The 6642-nt window shown below is 46.4% G+C and overlaps 1 protein-coding gene across 4 annotated transcripts in view; it reads left to right on the forward strand.

The window, feature by feature from the left end:
• Positions 1–2942: 2942 nt before the first annotated feature.
• Positions 2943–6642, forward strand: part of TACC1 (transforming, acidic coiled-coil containing protein 1) — a 135239-nt gene continuing 131539 nt past the window's right edge. Inside the window, exon 1 of one of the 4 annotated variants that reach the window (XM_011993339.1) lies at positions 2943–3417. The gene's annotated coding sequence lies outside the window, so the exon portion shown is untranslated. The remainder of the gene's footprint in view (positions 3418–6642) is intronic. The other 3 variants (XM_011993329.1, XM_011993320.1, XM_011993306.1) reach the window with 3 other exon arrangements.

The following is a 6642-nucleotide window of genomic DNA, read 5'->3' on the forward strand; positions in this document are numbered from 1 at the left end:
AGGCGGGCGGATCAGGAGGTCAGGAGATCCAGACCATCCTGGCTAACAAGGTGAAACCCATCTCTACTAAAAATACAAAAAATTAGCCGGGGTTGGTGGTGGGCGCCTGTAGTTCCAGCTACTCGGGAGGCTGAGGCAGGAGAATGGTGAATGGCGTGAACCCAGGGGGCGGAGTTTGCAGTGAGCCGAGACTGCACCACAGCACTCCAGCCTGGGCAACACAGTGAGACTCCGTCTCAAAAATAAAAATAAAAATAAAAAATAAAAATACAAAAAGATTAGCCAGGTATGGCGGCAGGCACCTGTAGTCCCAGCTACTTGGGAGGCTGAGGCAGTAGAATGGCGTGAATCTGGGAGGCGGAGCTTGCAGTGAACCGAGATCGCACCCCTGCATGCCAGCCTGGGCAACAGAGCAAGACTCCCTCTCAAAAAAACAATAATAATAAAAAATAAAATAAAATAAAGAAAGAAAAAGAATCAGAAGTGACATCCCACTAACTCTGCTAGGCAACACTCCATATCTCTGATCAGATGTGTTCATGAGGCTACATATTCTTCAAATTTGTGGAATTAGACTTCTGCCCTTAAGTGGGGGCATAATTAATCTTTTTAAAACTTAGTTTGTCTATTGTTTAGATATCAGACAGACTCAATCTGTCTACCTCTTTTCAGAGTCTGGTTCTTGAGATCATATGTTTATTTTAATATAATGTTTAAATATGTTAGACTATAAAATAGACATCTAACTACATATTTTTAATGCTGGGTTAAAATTTGTTGATTAGGATTATCTCCACATTACATTGAGTTTGAAATGATAGACTATCTAAATTTCAGAATATAAATGCATTTCAATTACTTTCAAGTTTAGGTACAAAACTTAAGCCAGAACAGAAAAACATCACCTAGGTCAGTCTTGGTTCACTGACTAGATAAAAATTATGTGTAATCAGTACATCAACTCAACAATCTAGAAATTGCTAGCCTTAGTCTGTTATACATACAGTATAATTTTTGTAAATGAAAGATACTCCTAAAACATTTGAAACTTTCTAACACGATGAATTGGCAATTTTTATTTCTTTTCTTTTTTTCTTTCTTTTTTTTTTTCTTTTGAGATGGGGTCTTGCTCTGCTGCTCAGGCTAGAGTGCAATGGTACAATCATAGCTCATTGCAGTCTCGATCTCCCAGGCTCAAGTGATCCTCCTGCCTCTCAGCCTGCCAAGTAGCTGGGGGTACAGGCACCACCACATTGGCTAATTTATTTTATTTTATTTTTGTAGAGACAGGGCTTCCCTAGGTTGCTCAGGCTTGTCCTGAACTCCTGGACTCAAGTGATCCTCCTGCCTTGGCCTCTGAAAGTGCTGGGATTACAGGCATGAACCACTGCACCTGGCCTAACAAATTATTTTTTCTTACAATCTTACTTGCACCATGAATGTGCAAGTAATGATAATAATAGTAATAATAACAATAGCTGGTAAAAGATTGCAGTGCAGGCCAGGTGCTGTGGCTTATGCCTATAATCCCAGCACTTTGGGAGGCCAAGGTGGGCGGATCACCTGAGGTCAGGAGTTCGAAACCAACCTGGCCAACATGGCTTCTAATACATAGAACAGAGGAGATATTCTCATTTCCTGCTTGTGAACAAATTCCCAATTAACACTATGAAAACTACTGAGTTTTGTTGCAGGGGTCAAAAGTACCCTAAAGGTTCCCAATTTGTGGTGGCATTTGACAGTTCACAGACATGCTACCCCCTGGGCGGTTACCAACGACTGAATCTTATGGTTAGCCTCTCAGCCCGGTTACTTCCACCCAATCACCTCCACAAATCACAACCAGGGGTCTTCCAGGCTTATCCCTGGGGTGGGGAGTGGGGGTGGGGAGTAGAGGAGATAGAGTTTGTAATTTGAAATGGGACCCCATTTGAAAAAGGTAGCGAATTCCTGTGTGACCATTATAGAAAGACCTAGAACTAAGAGACACCCTTGAAGACCATCATTACCCGTTACCCCTCTTTACCACACAGGATGCACACTGTGCTGTGGGGAACACAATCACACAGACAAGGCTGAGTGAGGCAGCACGCTACCGCCCACCGTCTAAGAACAAGAACACGCGCATTGCAATCTTTTTTTCTTTTTCTTTTTTTTTTTTTGAGACGGAGTCTCACTCTATCACCCAGGTTGGAGTGCAGTGGCCTGATCTAGGCTCACTGCAACCTCCGCCTCTATGGTTCAAGAGATTCTTGTGCCTCAGCCTCCCGAGTAGCTGGGATTACAGATGCCCACCACCACACCTGGCTAATTTTTGTATTTTTAGTGGAGACGGGGTTTCCCATGTTGGCCAGACTGGTTTTGAATTCCTGACCTCAGGTGATCCTCCCACCTTGGCCTCCCAAAGTGCTGGGGGATTACAGGCATGAGCCACAGCACCCCACCAGCACTGCAATATTTGACCAGCTATTGTTATTATTACTATTATTATCATTAGAGACAGGATCTCACTCTGTTGCCCAGGCTGGATTGCCATGGCTCAATCATAGCTCACTGTAGCCTCCAACTCCTGGGCTCAAGTAGTTGGGACTACAGACACAAGCTACTGTGCCAGGCTAATTTTAAAATGTTATGTAGAGACAGGGTCTCACTATGTTGCCCAGGCTGGTCTCAACCTCCTGAGGTCAAGCAATTCTCCTGCCTCAGCCTTCCAAAGGGCAGGGATTATGGGCGCAAACCACTGTGCCCAGTCCAACCAGCTGTTATTACTATTTTTCAGTTAGAAGGAGAAAAAACAAAAAACAGAGGGATGTGGGTGTGTATGTTTCTTGGAATCCAAGCGATCGGGGGGAAAAATCCATCAAAAATGTTCTCAGTACAAAAGTTGGCAAAACAACTCTCTTTTTTTAAACTGAACTTTGTAATAGGAGAAATACTCTCACAAGGAGAGGATGTTTCTGAGCCAAGTTGAAGCAAAAGAAACTTTTTCCAGCATGTCAGGAACGAAGCTGACGTTCCATTAAGAAAAAAAAAAAAGAAGAAGAAGAAGTCCTAGAGGAAGGAGTAAGAGGGGAAAAGGCACCAGAATTCAGACGTAGCTTTAAATTCCAGACAGGGCCAGCGTCGGGAGCACGTAGGAAGCGCCCCTCGGAAAGGAGCCGGAGCCGCGGCTGACTTCGCACTTGGGCTCCAGCCCCGTGGACATTTCCTGTTCTGCCTCTGGAAATTCAAGCTGAAAGTTACAAAACATCCTTTTCCCCGGAACCAAGTGCTTGGTTGGGAGACCATGCCCTCCCCTTCCTTCCTCGGAACTCCTCCCTGATCGCCCCGCGGCTTCCCCAGGAGAGATGCCAAATCAGCGGTAGCAGGTGGCGCAGAAGGGAGAGGGGAGCGACCCTGGGGACCCCCGCCGAAGAGGTAGGAAACTGGGGACTGCACGTTCCTGAGGCCACTTCACACTTATTGAGCAAAACGAGGTGCTCGTCCTTTAAGCCCGGGGCTGAGGTGTTTCCCTCGCTTGGGTATGCACTGGGTGGTGGGTGGACTGGCCACGAATCTGGAATAAGTTCAGGCATTCCTTTTCCCTCTCTCTTTCCAAGTTGAACTTTAATTCTTGGGTCTCTGGAACCACATATTTTGTTTCGTGTGGGAGGTATTGAAAGGCAGAATTCTAGGAAGTAAATATTGTGAATCCCTGATTTTTCTCTTTTCTTTTCTTTTCCCTTTGCTTCTCTCTTCTCTTTTCTTCTTTTTTCTTTCCGCCCCTGAAATGCCCAGGAGCAGTCATAAATACCTTCATCTGGGAATAGATTCGGGGAGAAGTGAGAAGGGGACAGGGCTGGGAAAAGCATTCTCACCACGGTGAGCTGGGCGCGGCTGTTTCCCGGGACCTGGGCCATGTGTTCTTCTGGCCCAGATGCTCCCTCCCTCCTTTCCTTCCACCCATTGCCTTGGAGACAACTACCTTGAGTTGTTTCTCTGGGTGCAGGGATGTGGCACAGACCCTGGTCAGGGCCCTTGAGCATCAGTGCCCTGCGTTTATGGACAGAACCCAGGTGCTGTCTAAAATGTTTCTGTCTGGGGCAAAGCTAACTGGTCTACCCAGTAACCTGCGTGTAGCCCTTGCCTTCGTGAGGCACGGGCTCCCGGCAGTCGGTCTCTGGACGGCCAGCCTTGGCAATACACGTGCTGACATTGGACCTGCTCAGAGAACTCAGCATGGCTTCTGCATAAGGACGACTCAGCTGAGTTCACGTTTATTATATACATTTGTTTCTCTTAGAAAATGGCTTTTGAACTTAAAAAACATCTTGTGTGGCTGGGCACAGTGTCTCACACCTGTAATCCCAGCACTTTGGGAGGCTGAGGTGGGCAGATCACTTGAGATCAGGAGTTTGAGACTAGCCTGGCCAATATGGTGGAACCCCATCTCTACTATAAATATAAAAATTAGCTGGGCATGGTGGCAGGCATCTGTAATCCCAGCTACTCAGGAGGCTGAGGCAGGAGAATTACCTAAACCCGGGAGGTGGAGGTTACAGTGAGCTGAGATCACACCACTGCGCTTCAGTCTGGGCAACCGAGCAAGACTCTGTGTCAAAAAAAAAGAAAAAGAAAGAAAAAGAAAAGAAAAGAAAACATCTTGTGCTCTAAGGACATCCTTGCTCCTGGGAAGGGATGCAGGTCCCCTTTGTGGCGTTCACTGTGGAGCCTGGGGGCACCTCCTCTTCCCACTTCCAACAAAGTAGCTCCATCCTTACCTGACTTTTATGTCGAGGTTCCCAGTTAAAAGCATGCTTTTAAAACAATTTGCAGAACTGCTGACCTGCAATAAGCAGTGCTTTGCCTAGACTGAAAATGACTGCTTGTGGAACAAAGGTGATTGACGGAGGGATTTTTAGCTTGCCCCTGTCTAGGCTCTTACTCGGTCCTCCCATCCGCCTCCTTTAATGATCGCCTTCTGCCCTGGGGAACCTGCTGGAGGTGGGAGTGCCAACCAGGCTCAGCGAGTGAGCTGTTCCATGTCAGGCACCTGACCTCCTGTGCAGGGACAGACAAGGGGCAGAGCCCCAGAGAGCTGATAATACAACTTGGCCTCTCTCTCTAAGTCTTTTCTGAATTTGTCCTTCTAAGTGTGCTCACAGTTATGAACTATGTGATCAATAATTGTAACAGCGAATTATTGATCTTCCTTTACGATATCAGATTACTTACTGAGCCAGGCATGGGACTGAGCACATTACACAGATGAGCTCATGGAATCCTCACAAAGCCCTGTAAGGTAGCTTTTGGCATGACCCCCACTCTGCTGTGTGGAGTGGAAAGGAAGAGCCACTGAGTGACTGGCTTGAGGGCACCCGGCCACTTAATGGTGAAGGTGGGGCTGGGGCCCCTCCCCCTGAGTCTGAGCCACACTGCCTTGAATATTTTTGCAGCCCTGTTTGACAGAAGTAAGAAGGACATTGTTGTGAGTGTGGCTTTTTTTGTATTTTGTTCAAGAATGCCCCTGAGAATAGGCTAGGAGGAGCAGGGTCACAGGGCCAGGACGGAATGTTCTGTGGAAAGGAAGAGTGCTCCTAAGAATAAATGGAGTTAGGATTCTTGTCCAAACTGCATCCCTGATAAACATCACTTTTTTCTCTGAGAGTTGGTATAGTTTTTGTTTGTTTGTTTTATTTTTTAGATACAGGGTCTTGCTGTGTCATCCAGGCTGGAGTACAGTGGCATAATCCTAGCTCACTGCAGCCTCAATCTCCTGGGCGCAAGTGATTCTCCCACCTGAGCCTCCCCAGGAGCTGAAACTACAGGTATGCACCACCATGCCTGGCAATTTTTTAAAATTTTTTATTTTTTGCGTAGAGATGGGGGGTCTCCCTATGATGCCCAGGCTGGTCTTGAACTCCTGGTCTCAAGCGATCCTCCTGCTTCAGCTGCCCAAAGTTTCAGGATTACAGGCGTGAGCCACTGTGCCCTACTGAGGTGGTAAGGTTCAATGGGAAAGTGCCAGGCTCTGTAGCCTGACTGCCTGGGTTCGCATCTCAGCTCTGCCACATTTTAGCTTGGTCATCTTGGGCAAATTATACAAACCTGTGTGCCTCAGTTTCTTCAAAAATAATATCCTCTGGAGAAAGATGATAACAACAGTACCTATTTCACCAAGATATCACAAAGATAAAATTAGTTAATCCACATGAAGCATTTAGAATTGCATCTGGCATATGGTAAACATTCAATAAATATGTTATGTGTAAAAGAGGTTGTTGTGTTAACCCAAGGAAAAGTAGCTTGGGGGCAGTCTGGAAATAAGAAGTAACTGGTATTTGAAACTATAAAATGGACACCAACAAATGCAATGTAATTTCAGTTTGAGCTGGGGAGAGGATTGTGCTTGGACCGCAGCTAGGAAGGACCCTGGGAGACAGCCTAGGACCTTCAGGGAAGAGCTTATCTGTTCTTCCAGAGATAAAACTGAAAACAACAACAACAACAAAAACTAGTCTTTAGGGTTGGCATTGCCACATCACATCCTTGCATTAAATGAAGTAAGTGTAGGCTGGGCGTGGTGGCTCATGCCTATAATCCCAGCACTTTGGGAGGCCAAGGCAGGCAGATCACTTGAGGCCAGGAGTTTGAGACCAGCCT

This window comes from Mandrillus leucophaeus, unplaced genomic scaffold (assembly GCF_000951045.1).
Source record: "Mandrillus leucophaeus isolate KB7577 unplaced genomic scaffold, Mleu.le_1.0 Scaffold111, whole genome shotgun sequence".
NCBI classification, from domain to species: Eukaryota; Metazoa; Chordata; class Mammalia; order Primates; family Cercopithecidae; genus Mandrillus; species Mandrillus leucophaeus.